Source organism: Pseudorca crassidens, chromosome 8 (genome assembly GCF_039906515.1).
Source record: "Pseudorca crassidens isolate mPseCra1 chromosome 8, mPseCra1.hap1, whole genome shotgun sequence".
Taxonomy (NCBI): domain Eukaryota; kingdom Metazoa; phylum Chordata; class Mammalia; order Artiodactyla; family Delphinidae; genus Pseudorca; species Pseudorca crassidens.
The window spans coordinates 11,864,194-11,891,213 of record NC_090303.1 but is presented as its reverse complement, the minus strand read 5'-3'; the positions used below and the strand labels follow the sequence as shown (position 1 = coordinate 11,891,213).

Genomic DNA, 27,020 nt, shown 5'->3' with positions numbered 1-27,020 from the left:
TTTATGATTCTTCATATGCTGAGTAATTCTGGATGATATCTTGAACATTGAATGCCATGTTGAAGAGATTCTGCATTTTGTTATATTGCTTCAAAGAGTATTGAATTAATATGGCTTGAGCTCACATTTTCATGCATATGGTAAGCAGTAGCTCAGATCACAGTTCAGTTCTTTAAGCCCTAAATGCAAGCTGGCTTCATTTGCCCTCTGCTTTTATGTTTCTGGGATTGGCCAGAAACTTGGGCTGAGTTTATATACAGAATTTGCCTCTCTTCTTTCTAGTGTTCCACTTTCATTCTCTGGTAACACCGGTTTCCCTGGGCTCCTTTGCCTGGATCTTCCAGCCAAAAAGATGATAGAATTTTTATTGGAGTTTTATCTGCTCTGTACCACTGTTACAGTGACTATAGCTTCATTCAGGTCAAAACCCCCAAATATGGAGAACTTATTCCATGCCAGTTTCTTGTTTCAGTGAACAAGTGCCCATAGTTCAACTGTATAACAATTACAAACAATTCTTGTACGTTTTTCTAGACATTGCCAGTATTTGGACTTTTTTAAAAGCAAGTAACAATAGTTGTCTGTCTTCTGTTCTTTATGTGTCCTATTAAAGTATAAACTTAAAGTCAATAAGAGAAACCACATTGACAACATAAGGAAAAATATTGTATGTTTATTTCAGTAGATCCAGAAAAAATAGTTGATAAAATTTAATATTCATTCCTTATTTTTAAGGACTCTCAGAAAACTAGAAAATAAAAGGGAACTTCTTCAATCCAATACAGGATTTTAAATAATAAAAATAATAAGAATAGGGCTTCCGTGGTGGCGCAGTGGTTGAGAGTCCGCCTGCCAATGCAGGGGACACGGGTTTGTGGCCCAGTCCAGGAAGATCCCACATGCCGCGGAGTGGCTAGGCCCATGAGCCATGGCCGCTGAGCCTGCGCGTCTGGAGCCTGTGCTCCACAATGGGAGAGGCCACAGGTGAGAGACCCGTGTACTGCAAAAAAATAAGAAGAAGAAGAAGAAGAAAATCCACAGCATACATCATACTTGATAAAATGTTGAAATACTTTTCCTTGAAACTGAGAGCAAGACAAGGATACACCCTTTAGCCACTGGGATTTAATAATGTACTAGCGATCCCAGCCAATGCAATAAGGCAAAAATAAATAAGTAAAATACATCAGAAGTGGAAAGGAAGACTGTGCTTACTTCCAAATAACATTGTTGTATAAGTGAACAGTGTAAAAGAATCAACAAACTATTCAAATTAATATGTGAATTTAGTGATGTCACTAAATAAATAAAGATCAATGTAAATTGCATTTCTCTAGGCAAATAGAAATTTTAAACAATTTAAAGATACCATTGGGGCTTCCCTGGTGGCGCAGTGGTTGAGAGTCTGCCTGCCGATGCAGGGGACGTGGGTTCGTGCCCCGGTCCGGGAAGATCCCACATGCCACGGAGCGGCTGGGCCTGTGAGCCATGGCTGCTGAGCCTGCACATCCGGAGCCTGTGCTCCACAATGGGAGAGGCCACAGCGGTGAGGGGCCCACGTACCACAAAATAAATAAATAAATAAATAAATAAAGATACCATTTACAATTGCATCAGAAAACATCAAATACCTAGGAATAGATCTAACAAAAAATGTGGAAATATCCATATTGAACACTACAACATTTCTATGAAAATTAAAAGCAGTCTAAATAAAAGGAGAGATATTATATGTTCAAGGCTTAGAAAATTCAAATTGTTAAGGTGTCAGTTCTTCCTCAGATTGATCTGTAAATTCAATGAAGTATCAATCAGAATCCTAAGAGGTATATTTAATGTTATTTGACATGCTAATTCTAAAATCTATATAGAAATGAAAAAGATTAAGAGTAGGCAAGAGAATCTTGAAGAAAAAAAGCAGAAGGACTTACACTACCAGATGTCACAACACATACAAAGCTGTAAGAATTAAGATGGTACAGCATTGGCACATAATAGACAAACAGGTAATAGAATTGATTATAATCCAGAAGTAGATGCACACACATATCGTTGTTGTTTTATGACAATGGTAATATTGCAATGAAGTAAGGAAAGGGTGGCTTGTTCAAAACTTGGAATTGGGTCAGTTTGCTATCCATATATAAAACAAATGAACTTTGAATGCAGTCTCACAAGATATACAAAAATTCATTCCAAATAGATTGTAAATCTATTTATGAAATAACAATAATTAATATAACAATAATTGATTTCTAATTCATAACAAAACATATAAGGATATTTCATAAATTGTGGAAGGCAAAATATTCTTTTTTTTTAATTGAAGTATAGTTGATTTACAATGTTGTGCTAATTTCTGCTGCACAGCAAAGTGACTCAGTTATACACAGGTGTACATTTTTTTTTGTATTCTTTTCCATTATGGTTTATTGCAGGATATTGAATATAGTTCCCCATGCTACACATTAGGACCTTGTTGTTTATCCATTCTAAATGTAATAGTTTGCATCACCAACCCAGAACTCCTAGTCCGTCCCTCTCACTCCCCCCCTCCCCCTTGGCAACCGTAAGTCTGTTTTCTATGTCTATGTGTCTGTTTCTGTTTTGTAGATAGGTTCATTTGTGCCATGTTTTAGATTCCACATATAAATGATATCATATGGTATTTGTCTTTCTCTTTTTGACTTATTTCCCTTAGTATGATAATCTCTAGTTGCATCCATGTTGCTGTAAATGGCATTATTTCATTCTTTTGCCTTTGGCTGAGTAGTATTCCACTGTATATATGTACCACATCTTCTTTATCCATTCATCTGCCTATGGACACTTAGGTTGTTTCCATGTTTTGCCTATTGTGAACAGTGCTGCTGTGAACATGGGGATGCATGTATCTTTTTGAATTATAGTTTTGTCCAGGTATATTCCCAGGAGTGGGATTGCTGGATCTTTTCTGAGGAACCTCCATACTGTTTTCCATAGTGATTGTACCAACTTACATTCCCACCAACAGTGTAAGAGGGTTCCCTTTCCTCCACACTCTCTCCAGCATTTTTTATTTATAGACATTTTAGTGATGGCCATTCTGACCAGTGTGAGGTGGTACCTCACTGTAGTTTTGATTTGCATTTCTCTAATAATTAGTGATGTTGAGCATATTTTCATGTGGCTACTGGCCTTCTGTATGTCTTCTTTGGAGAAATATCTATTAAGGTTTTCTGCCCATTTTTTGATTGGGTTGTTTGTTTTTTTTGTTGTTGAGCTGTATGAGCTGCTTGTATATTTTGGAGATTAAGCCCTTGTCTGTCACATCATTTGCAAATATTTTCTCTCATTCCGTAGGTTGTCTTTTCTTTTTTTGTTGTTTGTTTGTTTTTTATGGTTTCCTTGGCTGTGCAAAAGGTTGTAAGTTTGATTAAGTCCCATTTGTTTATTTTTGTTTTTATTTCTATTGCCTTGGGAGACTGACCTAAGAAAACACTTGTACAATTTATGTCAGAGAATGTTTGGCGTGTGCTGTCTTCTAAGAGTTTTATAGTGTCATGTCTTAATTTTAAGTCTTTAAGCCATTTTGAGTTTATTTTTGTGCATGGTTTGAGGGTGTATTCTAACTTTATTGATTCACATGCAGCTGTCCAACTTTCCCAGCACCACTTGCTGAAGAGACTATCTTTTTCCCATTTTGTATTATTGCCTCCTTTGTTGAAGATTAACTGACCGTAAGTGTGTGAGTTTACTTCTGGGCTCTCTATTCTGTTTCATTGATCCGTATGCCTGTTTTTGTACCAATACCACACTGTTTTTATTACTGTAGCTTTGTAGTATTGTCTGAAGTCTGGAAGAGTTATGCCTCCTGCTTTGTTTTTTTACTCCCTCAGGATTGCTCTGGCAATTCTGGGCCTTTTATGGTTCCATATAAATTTATGGATTATTTTTTCTAGTTCTGTGAAAAATGTCATGGATAATTTGATAGAGATCACATTAAATCTGTAGATTGCTTTGGGTAATATTGCCATTTTAAAAATATTAATTGTGCCAATCCAAGAGCATGGGATATCTTTCCATTTCTTAGAATCCTCTTCAGATTCCTTTATTAATGTTTTATAGTTCTCAGTGTATAAGTCTTTCACCTCCTTCGTCAGGTTTATTCCTAGCTTTTGTTTTGTTTTGGGGGTTTTTTTTGGTATGATTTTAAAAGGTATTGTTTTCTTACATTCCCTTTCTGATATTTCATTGTTAGTGTAAAGAAATGCAACCAATTTCTGAATATTAATCTTGTATCCTGCTACTTTGCTGGATTCATTTATTAGATCTAGTAGTTTTTGTGTGGCGTGCTTAGGGTTTTCTATATGTAGTATCATGTCATCTACATATAGTGACAGTTTTACCTCTTCCCTTCCAATTTGGATACCTTTTATTTCTTTTTCTTGTCTGATTTCTGTGGCTAGGACTTCCAATACTATGTTGAAGAGAAGTGGTGAGAGGGGACATCCTTGTCTTGTTCCAGATTTTAGTAGGAAGACTTTCAGCTTTCCACCACTGAGTATTATATGGGCTGAGGGTTTGTTATAAATGGCTTTTATTATGTTGAGATATGTTCCCTCTATTCCCATTTTGGTAAGAGCTTTTAACATGAATGGATGTTGAATTTTGTCCAATGCTTGTTCTGCATCTCTTGAGATGACGATGTGGTTTTTGACTTTTCTTTTGTTAATATGGTGTACTACATTGATTTTCATATATTGAACCATCCTTGTGAACCTGGGATGAATCTCATTTGGTCATGGTGTATGATCTTTTTTATGTGTTGTTGGATTTGGTTTGCTAATATTTTGTTGAGAATATTTGCATTTATGTTCATCAAAGATATTGGCCTGTAATTTTCTTTTTTGGTGGTATCTTTGTCTAGTTTTGGTATCAGGGTGATAGTGGCTTCACAGAATGTCTTTGGGAGTGTTCCCTCCTCTGCAGTCTTTTGGAAGAGTTTGAGAAGAATTGGTATAAGTTCTTCTTTGTGTGTTTGGTAGAATTTGCCTGTGAAGCCATCTGGTCCTCGGCTTTTGTTTGCAGGAAGTTTTTTTTTTTTTTTTTTTCACAGATTCTGTTTTGCTTCTAGTGATTGGTTTGTTCAAATTATCTATTTCCTTTTTTTAACATCTTAATTGGAGTAAAATAGCTTTACAGTGTTGTGTTCGTTTCTGCTGTATAACAAAGTAAATCAGCTACATGTATACATATATCCCCATATCCCCTCCCTCTTGCGTCTCCCTCCCACCCTCCCTATCCCACCCCTCTAGGCGGTCACAAAGCACTGAGCTGATCTCCCCGTGCTATGTAGCTGCTTCCCACTAGCTAGTGGTTGGTAGCTTTCGTAGTGTATATATGTCAGTGCTACTTTCTCACTTCTTCCCAGCTTACCCTTATCCCTCCCCATGTCCTCAAGTCCATTCTTCTTGTCCTACCCCTAGGTTCATCAGAACCCTTTTTTTTTTTCACATTCCATATATATGTGTTAGCATATGGTATTTGTTTTTCTCTTTCTGACTTACTTCACTCTGTATGACAGGTCCATCCACCTCACTACAAATAACTCACTTTCGTTTCTTTTTATGGCTGAGTAATATTCCATTGTATATATGTGCCACATCTTCTTTATCCATTCATCTGTCGATGGACACTTAGGTTGCTTTCATGTCCTGGATATTATAAATAGTGCTGCAATGAACACTGTGGTACATGACTCTTTTTGAATTATGGTTTTCTCAGATTATATGCCCAGTAGTGGGATTGCTGGGTCATATGGTAGTTCTATTTTTAGTTTTTTAAGGAACCTCCATATTGTTCTCCATAGTGGCTGTATCAGTTTACATTCCCACCAACAGTACAAGAGGGTTCCCTTTTCTCCACACCCTCTCCAGCACTTATTGTTTGTAGATTTTCTGATGATGGCCATTATGACCCGTGTGAGGTGATACCTCCTCATAGTTTTGATTTGCATTTTTCTAATGATTAGTGTTGTTGAGCATCCTTTCATGTGTTTGTTGGCAGTCTGTATATCTTCTTTGGAGAAATGTCTATTTAGATCTTCTGCCCATTTTTGGATTAGGTTGTTTGTTTTTTTGATATTGAGCTGCATGAGCTGCTCGTATATTTTGGAGATTAATCCTTTGTCAGTTGCTTCGTTTGCAAATATTTTCTCCCATTCTGAGAGGTGTCTTTTCATCTTGTTTATGGTTTCTTTTGTTGTGCACAAGCTTTTAAGTTTCATTAGGTCCCATTCATTTATTTTTGTTTTTATTTCCATTTCTCTAGGAGGTGGGTCAAAAAGGATCTTGCTGTGATTTATGTCAAAGAGTGTTCTGCCTATGTTTTCCTCTAAGAGTTGTATAGTGTCTGGCCTTACATTTAGGTCTTTCATCCATTTTGAGTTTATTTTTGTGTATGGTGTTAGGAAGTGTTCTAATTTCATTCTTTTACATGTAGCTGTCCAGTTTTCCCAGCACCACTTATTGAAGAGGCAGTCTTTTCTCCATTGTATATTCTTGCCTCCTTTATCAAAAATAAGGCGACCGTATGTGCGTGGGTTTATCTCTGGGCTTTCTATCCTGTTCCATTGATCTATATTTCTGTTTTTGTGCCATACTGTCTTGATTACTGCAGCTGTATAGTATAGTCTGAAGTCAGGGAGCCTGATTCCTCCAGCTTTGTTTTTCTTTCTCAAGATTGCTTTGGTTATTCGGGGTCTTTTGTGTTTCCATACAAATTGTGAAGTTTTTTGTTCTAGTTCTGTGAAAAATGCCATTGGTAGTTTGATAGGCATTGCACTGAATCTGTAGATTGCTTTGGGTAGTAGAGTCATTTTCACAATGTTGATTCTTCCAAACAAAGAACATGGTATATCTCTCCATCTGTTTGTGTCATCTTTAAGTTCTTTCATCAGTATCTTACAGTTTTCTGCATACAGGTCTTTTGTCTCCTTAGGAAGGTTTATTCCTAGGTATTTTATTATTTGTGCTGCAGTGGTAAATGGGAGTGTTTCCTTAATTTCTCCCAGATTTTTTCATTATTAGTGTATAGGAATGCAAGAGATTTCTGTGCATTAATTTTGTATCCTGCTACTTTACCAAATTCATTGATTAACTCTGGTAGTTTTCTGGTAGCATCTTTAGGATTCTCTATGTATAGTATCATGTCATCTGCAAACAGTGACTGTCTTTTTCTTCTTGGTTCAACTTTGGTGAGCTGTATGTTTGTAGAACGTTGCCCATTTCTTCTAGGTTGTCAACTTTGTTGGCCTATAATTGTTCATAGTATTCTCTTACTTTTTTTGTGTATCTGCAGTATCAGTTGAGATTTCTCCTTCTTCATTTCTTATTTTGTTTAGTTGGGGTCTCTCTTTTTATCTTGGTGAGCCTGGCCAGAGGCTTGTCAATTTTGTTTACCGTTTCAAGGAATAAGCTCTCGGTTTTGTTGATTTTTTCTGTTGTCTTTTTAATGTCTATTTTATTTATTCCTCCCTGATCTTTCTAATTTCCTTCCTTCTGCTGACTTTAGGTTTTGTTTGTTCTTCGTTTTCTAATTCTTTTAGATGGTAGGTTAGGTTGTTTACTTGAGATTTTTCTTGTTTTTTCATGAAGGCCTGTATCACTATGAACTTCCCTCTAAGAACTGCTTTTGCTGCATCCCATAGATTTTATATGGTTGTGTTTTCATTGTTGTTTGTCTCAAGGTATTTTTTATTTCCTTTTGGATTCCCTCATTGACCCATTGGTTTTTTAGTAGCATGTTATTTAGTTTCCACATAATCATTTTCTTCTCATTTCTTTAACTGTGGTTGATTTCTAGTTTCATACCATTGTGGTCAGAGAAGATGCTTGAAATAATATCTATACTCTTAAATTTATTGAGTTTAGTTTTGTGGCCTAATATGTGGTCAATCCTTTGAAAAGAATGTATATTCTTGTTTTTTGGATGTAGCGTCCTGAAAATATCAATTAAGTCTAACTGTTCTATTGTATCATTTAGGACCTCTGTTGCCTTACTGATTCTCTGTCTGGAAGATCTGTCCATTTATGTGAATGGGGTGTTAAAGTCTCCTACTGTTATTGTATTCCTGTCGATTTCTCCCTTTATGTCTGTTAGTATTTGTTTTATGTATCAGTATTTGGGGGCTCCTTTATTAGGTGCATATATGTTGATGAGTGTCACATCCTCTTCTTGTATTGATCCTTCTATCATTATATAGTGTCCTTCTTTATCTTTCTTTATAGTATTTGCTTTGAAGTCTATTTTGTCTGATATGAGTATTGCAACTCCCACTTTCTTGTCATTTCCGTTTGCATGAAATATCTTTTTCCATACCCTCACTTTCAATCTATGTGTGTCCTTTGCCCTAAGGTGGGTCTCTTGTAGGCAACATATTATAGGCTCCTGTTTTTTTATCCAGTCTGTCACTGTATGTCTTTTGATTGGAGCATTCAGTCCATTGACATTTAAGGTAATTATTGATACATATGTATTTATTGCCATTTCAAACCAAATCCAGTTGATTCTTTGTTTCTTCTTTGTTCCTTTCTTTTTCTTTTTATGGTTTGATGATTTCCTTTTATTTTATGCTTGTGTTCTCTTCTTTTAGCTTTTTGTGAGTCTGTTGTATGTTTTTGATTTGTGGCTGCCCTATTTTTCAAATATGTTAACCCCTTCCTATATCTGCTTTCTTCAGACTAATAGTCATATTAGCTCAAACACATTCTAAAATAAAGAAAAAGAATCTGCATTTGCATACTCTCCTTCTCCACATTTTATGATTTTGATGTCCCTTTTTATGTTTAGTCTTTTGCTGTTCCTTGTGTTTATCATTGCTTTCACAAATAGGTTTTTTTTCTTTTTTATCTGTATACTGGCTAATTTAAGTGATTTACTTTCCAATTGGGATTTCCTCCTTCCTATTTCTTCTTGCTTCTTTTCTCTTTAGAGATGACCTTTCACTATTTCTTTATGATACGTTTAGTATTGCTGTATTCTTTTAGTTTTTGCTTGTCTGAGAAATTCTTTATTTCTCCTCCTATTCTAAATGATAATCTTGCTGGGTAGAGTATTTTAGGTTACAGATTTTTCTCTTTCAAGACTTTGAATATTTTTTGCCTCTCCCTTCTGGCCTGCAGTGTTTCTGTAGAGAAATCAGCTGATAGCCCATGGGGGCCTCCCTTGTAATGAACTCTTTGTTTCTCTCTTGCTGCCTTTAGAATCCTCTTTATCTTTAACATTTGCCACTTTTATTTAAAATGCCTTGGTGTAAGTCTGTTTGGGTTCATCTTGTTTGGGACCCTCTGTGCTTCCTGTATCGGGATATCTGTTTCCTTCTTTAGGTATGGGAAATTTTCAGCCAGAATTTCTTCAAATACATTCTCAATACCCTTTTCTCTTTCTTCTCTTTTTGGAATCCCTATTATGCATAGATTGGCCCACTTTATATTATCCCACAGCTATTTTATATTACTCTCATTTTTTTCTCATTTGGTTTTCTGTCTGCTATTTTGATTGGGTAATTTCCATTAGTCTGTCTTCCAGATCACTTATTCTTTCTTCCATTTTATTCATTCTGCTCTTCATTGCCTTGAGCTCAGCTTTCGTCTTGGCAAATGAATTTTGTAATTTTTCTTGGCTCCTCCTGATAATTTCTAGTTCCTTTTTACAGTGCTCTGCATTTCTGTTGACAGCCTTTCTTAATTCCTTCAGTATTTTCATTACCTTCTTTTTGAACTTGGTGTCTGTTAGACTGAGGAGGTCTGTTTCATTGTTTGTACCTTCAGGGGAAGTTTCTTGGTCTTTTAGCTGAGAGTGGTTCCTCTGCTTCTTCATTTTGTTTATATTTCTCTTAGTCTGTGAGTTTAGGAGAAACAATTATCTACTGTAGTCTTGGAGGGCTATTTATAAGCAGGAGCATCCCGGTACAGCTTGTGTTCATTTAATATTTCTTTGGCATGAGGGCTGTTTTTGGTTTGGATGCTTGCCATCTCTTTCCTCAGTGTGTGCTGGCTGTTATCCCCTTGATAGGGGGCATGCAGGTGTGCAGGTACACGGCTTGCACGGGGCTCCCAGGAAGGCAGGGGCAGCAGTTGGCTTCCAGTCAGGTCACAGGTCCCTCTGCAGTGGCTGCAGTGGGTTGCATGCCCCCGGGGAGGAGGAAGAAGTGGTTGGCACTGGGTCACGGGACCCTCAGCAGTGGCACAATGTGCCGGCTCCTGGGAAGGTGGGGGCAGTGACCTGCACCTGCTCATAGGACCCTCTGCAGCAGCAGCAGCAGTCCGAGCCTGCCTCTGGAGTCCAAGATGGGAACAGCAGCTCCCGCCTGCCCCTGGAACTCGTGTAGGCAGTGCCCTGCCACCTTAAGTGCCAGGAGAAGGTGGCCTATAGTGGACCCATCCCTCTCCTTGTATGCCTCCCAACAATGACACCTTGCCTCTCTGGTGGGCCCAGACTTCTTCCCAGACTCCCTCAGTTGTGGAGCACCACACCCTAGCCCCTCAGGCTGTTTTCACCAACCCCAGTCCTCTCCCCAAGGTCTGACCTCTGAAGCCTGAGCCTCAGTACCCAGCCCCCACCTACCCCAGAGGACTGAGCGGACAAGCATCTCAGACTGGGGAATGCTGGTCAGCACTGACCCTCTCTGCATGTCTCTCTCCACTTTTCCCTCAGCACACCTGTTGCTGTGTTCTCCAAGGCTCCAAAGCTCCCCCTCCGTCCCCACCAGTGAGGGGACTTCCTGATGTATGGAAACCTTCCCTCTTTCACAGCTCCCTCAGAGCCACAGGTCCTGTCTCGATTCCTTTCTCTTTTTTTTTTTTTCTTTTTTCTTTTGCCCTACCCAGTTACATGGAGATTTTCTTGCCCTTTTGGAAGTCTGAGGTCTTCTGTCAGCATTCAGTAGATGTTCTGTGAGAGTCATTCCATGTGTAGATGTATTTTTTATGTATATGTGGGAGAAGGAGAACTCCACATCCTACTCCTCCACCATCTTGATCCCTCCCTCAAAAATTCTTAAATTGAGCACAGAAAACATTAACCATAAAATAAAAGATTGATTCGTTGGATGACATTAAAATTCAGAATGTCTGTTCATCAAAACTCTACATTGGGAGCAAGCCACAGAAAATATTGAGCTATTTCTAGATAGCAAAGAACTAGTATCTAGAATGCACATACTACCCCTACTGCCCCTACAAATCCAAAAGAAAAGGGCAAAAACTAACAGAAAAATGGACCAAAGACTTGAACAGGCACTTCACAGAGGAGGATGTCCAAATGGCAATATAAATATATAAAAAGATGCTCAATTTAACTGGTCATCCAGGAGTAAAAATTAAAGATACTGTTGTGATACCACTGCACATCCCCCAGAATGACTAAAATGAAGAAGATCAGTATCTAATGCTGATGAGATGTGAAACAAATAAGACTCTTGTGCTGCTGATGCATGGTGAGGGGTGTGGGCACGTAGGTGGAGAAAGGGCATCAGATAAGAGGCAGTGGAAGAAACTAGGTGGGAGATATTGAAGCTTGGACCAGAACAGTGGCAGTGAATATGGAGAAGTGTAGATGTAACTTTAGTTAGCTGTTATTACTCACTTTTGTCTACTGGGTCCCTTCAGTATCCCCCAGCTACAGTGCACTTAAAATAGGGCTCTGGTATGTGAGAAGAACAGTGCAGGTAGATCAGGGCAGCTTCTAGTGCTGGGACTGGCTGTGAGTAGACACCAATAACCCAGACATTACCGTACAGTTAACCAAACCACAAGCCACTGCCCTGACAACTTGAGTCAAGCATGAGCATAAACTCACAAGGGTCAGGCTTAGAGTATTCTTCTATATAGCCAGTAATAATAAGTTGTTTACCAGAGTTATCACACTTAATCATCCCCACATCATCATGAGTAAATAAGAATGAGACCTACTGGGTGGGGAAATTGCCAAAACCTGATTGACTGAGCAGAGCAAGCAGACCAGCTTAAGCTAAAAGCACCCCCATCCTCTAGAGATAAATACAAGTGCCTGGCCGAGGCCCCTGATCCCCAGAAAGTAAGCACAATTGCTAAATGATTACTGTAATAAGCCAACCCTAATGAGCTTTAACCAAGCTGATTGGTTTGAAATAGATTGTTAACTTCTGTCCTGATTGATTAGAAATTAAGAAGTAATTTAATCAGAAATTAAATTGCACTTTGACCTGGACAAGGGAAACAGGATCATAAACCCAAAATTCATTTTTATGGAAGAAAAGCATTCTTCAACATGCAAAGCTGGCACTGGCAGTGAGTGTACAAGAAGCCCTAACCAGCAGCCCTGCTCCAGGATAATAGTTTTAAAAAAAGAAAAAAAGATTCTTGAAGTTCCTTGATATAGACAACCATCACCTAAGCACCAAATCATTTCTTCCATTGGCTAAACTCTTAGGAACACCAACTTTAAAACTTAAGGCACGCTACTCCAGTGGTACTGCCTCTGGTTCCCAGGTGATGCCTGCCACTGAACCTAGGACTCAGAGAGACACACAGTTTGATGTCCACTGGCTAAAGTATTTTTTGTACTTGTCTGTTAGCATCATTTTGCAGTCTCTGAAGAAATAAGATGGAAGCAGAGGTTCTGAGAGCAGCAGTAAAACCAAGTGCCTCCTAATTTCTCATGGAGGAATAGAGTGAACTGGGTGAGGGGTTGGCTTAGGACACCATCCATGGGGCCAGTGGTGTGCCGGAGGCGACTCATGTGGGCTCCCAGGAGCCACCGTGCACATCTCTTCCCAGCTCCACATTTAGTGGAGTCAGCCAAGGTGTGAGTATTTACACCAAGAAAACTGGCAAACACTGCAAATCAGAGCCGGGTAGTGCGTCTCTCATTGACTGAAATTTGTTAAGCTAAAGACCAGCACCAGAAGCGACATCCTGTTTTGGCTGATACCAAAAACCAAAGGTAGGGCTAGAGTCAGGGAGAACCAATCTAAGTGCATTTCTGAGCATGCAGTCTTGAGAAAAATAGAAACCAAGCACAGATGAGCCAAAGAGGAGGATTTAGGAACCAGGAGAGACAAGGTTCAGGAACGATGGGGCAGGCAGGTGGGAGACGATCCAGGGAATTTCAGAGGTGGTATGTAGTTGCCCTTGGCATATCTACACAAACGGACCACATTTAAAGAATGAAAAAGAAATAGCCAATGGGGATTAAGTCATAGAAATGGCCAAATCCTTTGGACGCGCTTTCCTTACACAGCAGAAATTCCACTTCAGCAAGGCTCTTTTCTGACTATGATTCCATCCTTCTGGGGGGTCTGTTAGCAGGTTCTCATCTTTTTCTCCATCAAGATTGTCTTGCGGGAAGTAATGGCTGTGCCGAGTGGAAAATCTTGAGTTACATCAGGTTTTAATCTATTTAGCTTTCTCAGCTTTTTTCAGTGCTTTGGATAATTAGCCTAGAATAAAGTTAATAAAGAAATATGAACAAAAGCCAATATAAACAACAGCATTTTCAAGTTAAAAATATCAGGGAAAATCAGTAGAGTTCTTGTCATATTATCAATGACTTTAATTTGCAATTTCGTAATAACTGAATTTTTGTTTAGGTTATTGATTTCATACATTACAAAATTATTTTTATAGTAATACCATGATTAATTAGCTAATCTCATATTTTCTGAGATTTTGTTTATTTTTATAAAAAGGTTACGGTAAGCATTTAGGCTGTATCCAACTTTGGCTAAAAGAACATTACATTTAAGCGAGGCATTTAACGGATATGGGTATAACTTAGTATATTTGTGAGAGAAACATACAGACAGAAGAAATACAGCACAAGTCCAATGACTTACAGTGTAATTAAAAGGGAATATTGTGCAGCCCACAGATAATATGGAACAGTAGATGGCAGATCCATAATGATTAAGTTAGCAATAAGCTTTCAAACCCAGCTAAAATAACCAAGAGAATATTTGAGAAGCAGATATTTTATATGCCTGCCAAACTACACACTATAGATTGGTGGGTAGGTAGGTAGGTAGGTAGATAGATAGATAGATAGACAGACAGACAGACAATCTGCTTAATTGAGCTGCCTCAATTCAGTGATGTGATACCATAATCAGTTTTAATTTCTTCCAGTCACGGCATTCAGCCATGCTCAGCTATCTCTTAAAGATGTCTTGGGCACATCCTGTAACTTGCTGATCACTTTTAGTTATAATCCAATCAAATCTAGTTTAAATCTCTTTCCCTCCCATCCACCACAGACCAGGATTGTGGTTTGAGGGTCTTCGAGTGGAAAGGAGACAAACCCTTTTCTTTTTCGCCATCTCCCCACTCCAGCACCTTCAAGAGAAATGAAATCATAGTAGAAGTCTGGGGATCCCCTCACCTTTTCCTGCAGGGATAATGGCTCCATTGTTGGAAGCTAGGATTGGGAAAAGGGGAGGCAGAGGTCTTCTTACTTAATGGGCTGCCTGATGCTGGAGGGAAGAGGAGGGGTTCTGGCCTCAACTGTTGGCCCATCTCTTTAGATACGGGTCACTTAGTGACCTGACGTTTCCCATAGGAAGTGTCAAATCTGAGAGCACACAGCATATCGCTTCTTGTTCCTGAAAATATATGAAATGCATACAATACAGCAAGAAAAAATGTATTTAAATATAGGTGAGAAAAATGAAATCAGAGAAGTTTTTGAGTAAAAAGTAAGATGAAATAAAGTAAGTACATAAAATGAATGTCTCACATCTTACATACCCTCTGCAAGAACATAAGGAATGACCAAGGAGGAGGGGGCTACTGGTCTCAGAGGAGAGGTCACACAGGTAGCACTCAGCCTGGAAGATACACTCTGGTTTTTTTCTTTAAAATGTTATTTTTGATTTGCAGCTATTCTTATTTAGGACTTTTGCAACTGTGTTAAGAGTTAAGATGTCTTTAGTTTTCTTACAATGTCCATGTACAGTTTGTGTCAATGATGTCATCCTCAGAAAATGATTTGTGTAGCTGTCTCTTTTTTTTATTTTCATTTTTTCTTAAACAGTTTATATAAGATAGAGATTCCAAGGAATTCTAAGGAGTTTTGGTAAAATTTACTTATAAAGTGATTTGGTAACAAGATGTTTGATTATCAGTTCAATTCCTAAAGGTTTATTGATTTATTCAGGTTTTCTATTTTCTCTTGAATCAACTTTAAAACTATTTTTCTAGAAAGTATCCATTGTTTATGTTTTCTATTTTCATAAAGTTGTTCACAAAAATATATACAAAATACACACCAAAATGTGGAGGCTATATCTATATCAATAGATAAATGGTAGATTAGATAGATAGATAGATAGATATTTACTTAACGATGGGATTACATTCCAATAAACCCATCATAAGTTGAAAATATCTAAGTACACACTGCTATATTTAAAATGGGTAACCAACAAAGAACTCTGCTCAATATTCTGTAACAACCTAATTGGTAAAAGAATTTGAAAAAGAATAGATACATGTATATGTATAACTGAATCACTTTGTTGTACACTGGAAACTAACACATTATTAATCAACTATACTCCAATATTAAATAAAAAGGTTTTTTAAAAGAAAATAACATCATTTTAAAAAATGCATTTAATACCCTTAACCTACTGAACTTCATAGGTTAGCCTAGCCTATCTTAAATCTGCTCAGAACACTTACATTAGCCTACAGTTTGGCAAAATCATCTAACGCAAAGCCTACTTTATACTAAAGTGATGAATATCTCATGTAATTTGTTGAATACTGTATTAAAAGTAAAAACCAGAATGACTGTTTGGGTACAGAATGGTTGTAAGTGTATGGGTTGTTCACCCGTGTGGTCCAGTGGGAGCTGTGGCTGCCAGTGCCCAGCATCACGACAGAGTATCATTGTACCACACCTCATTACCCGGGCAAAGATCAAAATCAAAACTCAAGGTATGGTTTCTACTGAATGCATATCACTTTCACACCATTGTAAAGTCAAAAATTCTAAGTTGAACCATCGCAAGTCAAGGAATGTCTGTATATACCATGATTTTTTATATTGCTACTGTATCTCTTTTTCTTAATCTGATGTCTTGACTTTTAATTATAATTGTAACCTGTGTCTGAAAAAAGTCCTGAAAGTTTATGGATGGTAAACTCTCAAAGTCATTTTATATTTGAAAATGTCTTTATTTTTACTCCACTCTTTTTTTTATGGTGATGTATCTTTTTTTTAAATGTGCAATAGCATTTTTAAAAATTGAAGTATAGGTGATTTGCAGTGTTGTGCTAGTTTCAGATGTACAGCAAAGTGATTCAGTTATACATACATACATATTTTTTTTCAGATTCTTTTCCCTTACAGGTTATTAAAAAATATTGAGTATAGCTCCCTGTGCTACATAGTAGGTCCTTGTTGGTTATCTATTTTATATATAGTAGTGTGTATAGGTTAATCACAAACTCTTAATTTATCCCCCCTCACCTTTCTCATTTGGTAACCATAAATTTGTTTTCTATATCTGTGGGTCTATTTCTGTTTTGTATATAAGTTCATTTGTATCAATTTTATTTTAGATTCCACATATAAGCGATATCATATGATATTTGTCTTTCCATATCTGGCTTACTTAACTTAGTAGGATAATCTCTAGGTCCATCCATGTTGCTGCAAATGGCATTATTTCCTTCTTTTCTATGCCTAAGTAATATTCCGTTGTATAAAATTACCACATCTTCTTTATCCATTCACCTATCGATGGACATTTAGGTTGCTTCCATGTCTCTGCTATTGTAACTAGTGCTGCTGTGAACATTGGGCTGCATGTATCTTTCCAAATTATGGTTTTCTCTAGATATATGCCCAGGAGTAGGATTGCAGGATCATATGGTAGCTCTATTTATAGTTTTTTAAGGAACCTCCATACTATTCTCCATAGTGTTTGTACCAATTTACATTCCCACCAACAGGAGGGAGGGTTCCTTTTTCTCCACACCCTCTCCAGCATTTACTATTTGTAGACTTTTTGATGATGGCCATTCTGCCCAGTGTGAGGTGATAACTAAGTATAGTTTTGGTTTGCATTTCTCTAATAATTAGCAATGTTGAGCATCTTTTCATGTGCTTTTTGGCCATCTGTATGTCTTCTTTGGAGAAATGTCTACTTAGATTTCCTGCCCATTTTTTGATGGGTTGTTTGATTTTTTGCTTTTTGTTTTTTGTCTCTTTTGATATTGAGCTGCATGAGTTGTCTGTATATTTTAGAGATTAATCCCTTGTTGGTCGTATCACTTGCAAATATTTTCTCCCATTCTTTGGGTTGTCTTTTTGTTTTGTTTATGGTTTCCTTTGCTTTTAAGTTTAGTTAGCACCCATTTGTTTATTTTTGTTTTTATTTCCATTACTCTAGGAGGTGGATCCAATGTTTTGCCTATGTTTTCCTCTAAGGGTTTTATAGTATCTGGTCTTACATTTAGGTCTTTAATGCATTTTGAGTTTATTTTTGTGTGTGGTATTAGGAAATGTTCTAATTTCATTCTTTTACATGTGGCTGTCCAGTTTTCCCAGCACCACTTATTGAAGAGGCTGTCTTTTCTCCATTGTATATTCTTGCCTCCTTTGTCATAAATTAATTGACCATATGTGCATGGGTTTATCTCTGGGCTTTCTATCCTGTTCCATTGATCTATAAGTCTGTCTTTGTGCCAGTATCATGCTGTTTTGATTACTGTAGCTTTATAGTATAGTCTGAAGTCAGGGAGCCTGATTCCTCCAGCTCCATTTTTCTTTCTCAAGGTTGCTTTGGCATTTGAGTTCTTTTGTGTTTCCATACAAGTTTTAACATTTTCTGTTCTAGATCTGAAAAAAAAATTGCTGTTGGTAATTTGACAGGGATTGCATTGAATCTGTAGATTGCCTTGGGTAGTAAAGTCATTTTGACAATATTGATTCTTCCAATCCAAGAACATGGTATATGTCTCCACCTGCTTGTTTTATCTTTGATTTCTTTCATCAGTGCCTTATAGAACAGGTCTTTTGCCTCCTTAGGTAGGTTTATTCCTATGTATTTTATTCTTTTTGATACAATGGTAAATGGGATTGTTTCCTTAATTTCTCTTTCTGGTCTTTCATTGTTAGTGTATGGAAATACGACAGATTTCTATGTATTAATTTTGAATTCTACAGCTTTACCAAATTCATTAATGAGCACTAGTAGTTTTCTGGTAGCATCTTTAGGATTTTCTACATATAGTATCATGTCATCTGCAAACAGTGACAGTTTTACTTCTTCATTTGCAGTTTGGATTCCTTTTATTTCTTTTTCTTCTCTGATTCCTGTGGCTAGGACTTCCAAACGTATGTTGACTAAAAGTAGCAGTAGTGGACATCCTTGTCTTGTTCCTGATCTTAGGGTAAATGCTTTCAGCTTTTCACTGTTGAGTATGGTGTTAGCTGTGGGTTTGTCATGTATGGCCTTTATTATGTTGAGATATGTTCCCTCTATGCCCACTTTCTGGAGAGTTTTTGTCATAAATGGTGTTGAATTTTGTCAAAAGCTTTTTTCTGTATCTATTGAGATGATCATATGGTTTTTATTCTTCAATTTGTTAATGTGGTGTATCACACTGATTGATTTGTGGATATTGAAAAATCCTTGTATCCCGGGGATAAATCCCAACTGACCATGGCGTATGATTCTTTTAATATATTGCTGGATTCAGTTTGCTGGTATTTTGTTGAGGATTTTTGTGTCTACGTTCATCAGTGATATTGGCCTGTAATTTTCTTTTTCTTTTGTTTTGTGGTATCTTTGGTTTTGGTATCAGGATGATGGCAGCCTCATAGAATGAGTTTGGGAATGCTCCTTCCTCCGCAATTTTTTGGAATAGTTTCAGAAGGATAGGTGTTAACTCTTCTCTAAATGTTTGATAGAATTCGCCTGTGAAGCCATCTGGTCTTGTACTTTTGTTTGTTGGGAGTTTTTTAATCACTGTTTTAATTTCAGTATTTTTGATTGGTCTGTTCGTATTTTCTATTTCTATTAAAATCTAGTACTTAGATTTTCTGCTGGAACAATAACTAAAATGGCTTGGGCACTGAAGTTGCAATCTAGCATTCATAGAGAGTGCATCTTAGATTACACACAAGCTTGTATTATGTTCCACTCTTGCAGCATCAATATGTGACTTCTGGTGGAAATACCTCCAGGAGTAGCCAGTCACTGATTCCCTCTCTTGTCAATGTTCATTTCCATATTCAAATTACACATTTCTGTGTGCATCCTTATTAACCACAAGAAAATAAATAACGTGATAAAAACTATAGAGGAGATATGGAAGCAGAAGAAAAAACAGCTGTCTCTGTTGGTGGTTCCCAAAGTCAGAAAAGGCTTCACAGAAGAAATTTTACTTGAATGGGTGTTTAAAGGATGAGTAGGAGTTTGGCATGGCCAGGAAGTTGGGAAAGAACACCTTCTAGGAAAATAGTAAGTCTGTGAAAATGTGTGAAAGAAAATGAGGTTGCCAGGGAATAAGTATAATAAGTGAAGGTGGAAAGATTGGCAGGAACCAAACGCGTCATTGGGAAATTTGGATTTCATCCCGTGAGTGAGAAAAAAATCAGGGAAAGTTATTCTGCAAGAGAATGAAAGGACCAAATCTGTGTTTCAGAGACATAACTTTACTGGCCACTGTAAGAGAGAAGCTGAAGACTGGGAGACCAGTTAAGAGGTTATTCCATGGGCAGGGAATGACATTGGCCAGTGGCAGCAGAAGTGGGGAGGAGAGAACAGACTCTAGAGAGTTTAGATTCAATGACTGATTGGATATAGGCTCCTAAAGGTACAAAGAACATGCAGGGATGACCAAGGTATGCATTTGAGGAACTGTACAGTGAAGATGACAATTTACCCACAAAGCCTGTGCAGACGGTGCTTCTTCTCTGTTAGGGGTACTATAAAGTAGACACAGAAAGGTTGATTAAGTTGCTTATGATCACACAGCAAATTTTGGTCTTCTTGGTTTTCAATCTAGTAATCTAATCCTATTCCTTTTTTATAGGCATTGAAATGAATCATCTTCAGAAGCAAAAGACTTAGACATGTAGATGTGGTCCCCAACCTTTTTGACACCAGGGATTGGTTTCGTGGAACACAATTTTTCCATGGACCAGGGAGGGAGGGGCATGGTTTTGGGATGATTCAAGTGCATTACATTTATTGTGCACTTTATTTCTATTATTATTACATTGTAATATATAATGAAATAATTATACAACTCTCCATAATGCTGGCAGAAGGCGGAGCTCAGGCAGTAATGCGAGCGATGGGGAGCGGCTGTAAATACAGATGAAGCTTCACTCACTCCCCTGCCGCTCACCTCCTACTGTGCAGCCCAGTTCCTAACAGGCCACAGACCGGTATTGCTATGTGGCCTGGGGGTTAGGGACACCTGTGGTTAAGAATATGGATATAGATACAGATATAGATAGAATACATGTAAGTAGTAAGTATAATACATACTTTTGTATTTGATGTATTTTATATATAGTATAAAAGTATATAACATTACATATTTACAAGCACGCACTTGCAGACCTTGCTTCCCACTCTGCCAAGCCTAAATCTTGGCCTAATTTTGCCACAGCAGTGCCTGCAAATAAAATTAATAATATTCTTTTCTGTGGCTGAGTTTTCTCAGTGCCTGATACGGAGACGGTGGAGGCCCAGTCAAGACCAGTTCCCTTGTTCTTATGCATAAGAAGAAATGTAAACTTTCCATATACCACAGATTTGTAAGAGCAGCCTTTAATATTCAAAGCAGTTAGATTCTCTGCAGATACAAGGCTCACATCTCAGCAGGATTCTGGCATGTCCTTCCTGGGGTAGAGTCAGGCTATGCACTGCTTGGAGGGGTAGGTCTCCTATGCCCAGAGTCCAAGAGCATCACCCCTTAATATAAAACCCTGTGACATTGCTAGTGAGAGAGAAAAACATTGCTCCTGACTCAATGATTGCTCTGCTAGTGAAGTTGTTTTCTATTGTTATCCTTGACTTTAGGCAGCGCTATTTTTGAGTGTCATTTTTAAGCTCAATGAATAGTGCCACCTGAACTGAAAGTCACATACCATGCAAGGTTCTAAGGAAGAGTAGCTGCAGTTTGCATGCTCCGTTTACTTCCTTCCTGCTTTCCTTCTCCTTGGAGAACCTTTGCACAGGAAGCGCTAAGCCTAGTCCATTTAACTTTCACTAGTAATGAATAATGGTGTTGGCTGAATCGCACCAGGCAGCCTCTTGTGAATGGAGTTGGTGTTTTATTTTCCCCTTATGTCTGCAAGAGAAGAGAGGCAAAACGAGATGCCCCTCTAACTGCATATCATGACCTATTTCACACAACAGTTAGGACCACTCCTCCCCTACATCACCAGGCATCCAGTCTTGGCTTCGAGTTGATATTCCTGCCTTACTCCTCAACATCCTCCTACCTCTTCGAATGTAACATGACCCAAAACAAGTCAACCATCCCTACCACTTTTCCCTTCTCAACCTTTCCCAACTTCCGTAAGTTTATGAGTGGACATAAGTGAATCAACTGCACTTCTGCTCTCTCAGACTGGGATCATCTTTTATCATACCTGCCCCTAAATGCCCGAGTGAAAATACTTTCCAAATCATGTTGAACATTTCTCTGAAACGTCCCACAACTATTTCTTCATGTTTGATTATAGTGTCCCCTCTCACACTGATGTCCTTATTGTTTTGGCTACATCAAGGCACTAATGGGTCCCATTAGTTACTCGGCTACAACTCGTCCTTTCTACCTGTGGCACCGTCTTCCCTTTATACCCAAGACCAACCATTCTTCTGGATGATCACAGAGTCCACATGAATGACCTAATTTCCTTAACGTCCTCGATCCCATTGACCTTTACTTCCATTTATCACCAGCCATCCATTCCAATGCTTACATCTTCGATCATGTGAAAACAGCACAAGCTCCCCAGCTGTCTCTTTACAACCTAATATCCTTCCATAACCAACCCCTATTTCCATCACTCTGTACCTTCATTGCTTTGGGACATTCAATCACTCATCCCCACTCTTCTAGCTATTAATCCTCCCACATGCCCTCAATCTTGCAAATCCAGCCTTGGGAACTTGAGGTCTCTTCCTCTCCCACATGCCATGGCTCTCACTGACATTTAGCCAGTCCACAAATCTGCCACCCCTTTCCTCCTTCCCTGCCAGGCTTCCTCCTCACTTCTCCATTGTTTCAGCTGGTCTGTCTGCCTCCTGGCCTGACCATCTATGGACACCTCCTCAGCACTACTACAGTGACGTCTCTGAAATGCACATCTGAGTGTGTCATTTGCATAATTCAGTTCCATTGTTCCCAGATGCCTTTGGGATAAGTCTAGGCTCTGTCCAGGAAGCTGTTTGCGAGCTGGATCCTGCTTATCTATCCAGTTTCCTCTCATAAGTTGACCCCTTCTATGATCCAGACACAGTGAGGCACCCACATTTCCCAAAGGGACCCGTGCACTCTGTGAACTTCAGCCTTTTGCCAATAGTGTCCTCTCTCCCTGGAATGTTCCTCCCACACCTTCTTCATCCAGCTGATGCCTACTTAACTGTTTTGACTTAGTTAAGGCATCACCTCCTCTGGGAAGTTGTCTCTGCCTGTTCATTAGCCTTCTCCCCACCACCATCGCCACCCCTTCTCTGTACCTGTCCATCAGGCTGAGCCTTTGGGGACTCTTACCGTGGAACTTTCTGCTTTGTCATTGTCTACCTGCAGCATAAGACTGCGAGCTCGTAGGGACGTGGCCATGTCACCAGCACCCAGCTCAGAGTCAGTGCTCAGGAGGTGTTTTTGAGTGAATAAGTAACCCTTCCCTTCTTCTGAGCCATTGGCTGCTTTATGACCAACATTCTCCTGATCTCTGCCTCACTTGCCCATTATGGAACTGCTGCCATAATTTAACATAATTTCTAATTTAATATTTCTTTTGGTTCTCTACTTTGTTTTTATTTCAGTTTACGGAAATTCTGTTTATAGAAGATCTACTCCGTGTCTTTTCTGAAGCAAGATAGAATATAATAAATAAATAAAGCATCTTATTTCTGTAAGTGGCCTATTGAGTAACAATGCAAACCAAAATAAATGGATACTCCCTATATTGCAACACTAGTCTAACATCTCTCTGGAAAATTGAAGAAGGTAGGCCTACATCGGTGGTTCTCAACAAGGGCAGTTTTGCCCCCAGGAGACGTTGAGCAATGATTGGAGTCATTTTTGGTTGTCACAACTAGAAGGGTATTACTGGCATCTATTGGATAGAGGCCCACTACCATCTACTGCTATTAATCAGAATGCCAAGACCAAAAAACTAAATATTATTATTAATTATTATTATTAAAATAAATATTATTAAATTTAATAATATTATTAAATTTAATAATTTAATAATCCCAGCTTAGTACTACTAAGCTGGGATTTGAAGAATATGTTATGAATCACTGGGCTAAATATTCAGGCCACAGAGGAAGATTTAGATTTGATCTAAGAAATATTTTTATAACAATGAGATTATTCTATGTTAAAATGGATTATTACTGTGGGAACTGTGATTCTCCACTCTGGTTGCACTGTAATCTGGGAAGCTAGAAACACTACCAGTACCCAGCTCTACCCCCAAGGGAATCTAATTTAATTAGTCAAGGATGGGATTCAGTAATGGGTATTTTTGTTAAAGCTCCCCAGATGATTCTAATGGGAGCCAGGGCTAAGTACCAATGGCCCAAAGCAAAAGTAAGAGTCCCACAACCTGTGCTGAAACAAAACCAAAAGGAGGATTGATGCTGTAAGAATACTGTATTCATTCCAGCTCATGCCCCAGCATTGGGCCTCATACAGCTTTCTTCCTGCCATTGTTGCCAATCATAAGAGGTCTGACAGTTGGTTCCTCAAGTGCAGCCAAGAAAGAGAATTCCGAATTTAATGTTCTAATGGAAAGGTGACTTATGGAACTTTACTCTCTGACCCTCAAGGCACCAGGAGTTCCTTTATCTAGGATGGTTTCATGACTTACGCAGAGATAAGGAGACATTGATTGATTGATTGGTCCAAGCATGGAGTACAGTTACCCTTAGATGCTCTCAAGCATCCTCAAGGAGGATGATGTGGGAAATGGCCAGACTTCCCATCCCTAAGGATCCAGGATTGGCTTTTTCATTTGCCACATTGGTTTCTTTCACAGATGAACTAGGATGCAAGGTGACAGAATTCCACAAAGAGCGGGGGCTTGGATCAATAATGCATCTTTTTTTTTTAATCCTGTGCAGATATAGTTCACAGATTTTTCTTTTGACCATTAACCAGGCCATTCCTCTGGATGGAAAGACAGAGTGGGCATTAGCAGTAGGGGAACTGTAGCTTTTGTCTGTGCACTAGGCATTTGGACCTGGTTTACGGATACTACAATCACTTTTATAGACTTACTGGTTGTTAAGGACCAGCTGAAATAAGGTCATAGATTTGAAAGAAGTCCAATAATTAAAGAGTCAAAAGGAGAAGGAAATATTAGAGGATGGGGCAGGTAGAATCTGGATAGACCAGGAATGGAGAGGAAAAGATGCAGTTTAATCTTACACAACATGAACCTTCTTTTCCTAGTCTACAGTTGAAGATGCTGAGGTTCAGTGAGGTCATGCATGAGAAAGTCAAGAACTTAGATGTGCAGATCTAGGAAAAAAAGCCAAGTCCACCTCACTCCGCAAGTTCTTCAGGGGCTCAAAGTAAGAGCGAGGTCAGCAGCCAGATAAAATTCATCACCCTGGCCTCAGACCCACGGGTGCAAATAGCTTGCTCAGGAATAGGCAGACTTTTATATTTTTCGAGCTGCTCACTGGTTCTTAAAAGAACCTGACCTGTATAGCACAGGGAACTCTACTCAAGTTCTGTGGTACCCTATATGGGAAAAGAATCTGAAAGAGAATGGACATATATATATATATATATATATATATATATATATATATATATATATAACTGATTCACTTTGCTGTACATCTGAAACTAACACAACATTGTAAGTCAACTATACTCCAATAAAATTTTTTTTTAAAAAAAGAAGAACCTGACCTAGCTGGAAGTTTACATGGACTCCAGTAACCATGGCATGGAAGTAAGGGCCTGGTGGGGAGGGGTTGATGCCAGCCATGAAGGGGTGGATTTGTGAAGAGAGGCTGAGAAGGAAGTCTTTGTGGAGGGAGGAAAAGAGCTCAGGATTTACCACCAAGTTTCAGAGAACGTCTTAGTAAGCTGACTTTCGTGTCCCATGTAGGCTGCTAGTGCCGGAAATACTCGTGTTTTACTAAAGGTGGTTACGTTTTTCGTTATAAAAATAATACATGTTCATCACAGAAAGAAATGGGTGGGGGACATAATCTTACTTGGTAAAGCAACTGCTGTTGAAATTCGTTGTAATTCTTTCCAGTCTTTTTTCTATTCATTTCATTCACATTATTGTGATCATGAGCTACCTGTTCCTTGCTCTTGTCACTTAGCATTGGAAAATAAGCATTTTCTATCTTATTGTCATTTAATGTGTTATAATTGTAATCGCATATTTCGGTACAATCATAATATAAATTATTGTAATTTAGAAAATTATAAACTATTCTGTCATATACATATACTACTATGTGCCTAGCCTATGGTTGAGCTTTTAGGTTAGGAGATCCATTATAGTACACTTCAGAATGGAATTACTAGGCAGAAGAAATGGGAGTTTGGGACCCGAGATAGTTAGGGAGCCTGGATGCTCACAGGCCTCCTTCCCTAGGGGTGGCAGGGGTGGCTGGGGTATGTGTCTAGTTGTGACGAAGACTTGGGTTTGAAAGTGAATACTTATTTGCAGGAGGAAAACCCTCCAGAGTTCTCTTTCCTGCTGTCACCATGGCTGGCAGTGTTAGAGAGTGTGTCTGCTCCATCAGTCTGGCCCCCTGAGTGACTAATGAGCAGAGCCCTCTGCCGGCCCACAATGACAGTGTGAGCAAGGAAAAAACTTTGCTACCATAAGTCACTGAGATGTGGAATTGGGTGGTTACTGCAGCATACCCCAGCCCATACTGACTGGTACGGAGGGGATATTAACACTGGTATGCCTGACATATTTAACCTCTGAAATTAGAAATCAACTAAGGTGAAAAGAATGCTGTTAGGAATTCATCAGAATAAAAGAAAGTAGTTATATATTTTAGCTGTTTCACAACCCTCAATTAAGGGCACTATAACTTTTAATCAACTCCCCCCTCCCAGAGAGTCTGAGCTGGGCAATGAAAATATTTTCCTCTCTCTCCTTTTCTACACTTACTGATAGCCAAGCCAACTTCTGATGATAACAGTCTGCCTTTAATTGTCGTCGCCTTTATTTTAAAAGCCCTACAGTATGCTATTTAAAAAATGAACAGTTTACAACAGAAGGAAAAGGATCTGCTTTCTCTCCCCACCAACCCCACCATGAGCCCACATCCTCAAGTTCAGTTTGGATTGTACCCTCCAGGCATTTTCTCTGCAACTCAAAATACAAACGGAATCCCACTCTTCACATTTTTCTACATCTTGCCTTTTTTCTCTTAATTTGTCAGGTATCATTTCATGTCAGAACATATTTATTTACCTATTTCTTTTGAATGGCAGCAGAGTTCTCTGTTTCAAAAACTTACCATCCTTCATTTAGCCGGTTTCCTGTTGGTAGGCGTATTTTAAATCTTTCCAGCCTTTTGTAATTGTTCATAATGCTCTATTGAACATCCTTATTAAAAAAATGTATTTTGCACACTTGTACAAGTTAATCCAGAGAGGAAATTCCTAGAAGTAGAATTCTGGGTTGAAGGGAGTTTGTAGTTTAAATGCCAAAAAATATTACCAATTCCCGTCCCAAGGGTCCAATCAATTTGCATTTCCATCAATACAGTGTGAGAGTTCTTGTCCCTTCCCACTTTCCAG

At 38.5% G+C, this 27,020-nt stretch overlaps 1 protein-coding gene across 3 annotated transcripts in view; it reads left to right on the top strand.

Annotated features, from left to right (window-relative positions):
* The window catches only part of HECW1 (HECT, C2 and WW domain containing E3 ubiquitin protein ligase 1), a 477,497-nt gene that overhangs the window by 326,070 nt on the left and 124,407 nt on the right, over nt 1-27,020 (top strand). The window lies entirely within an intron of this gene.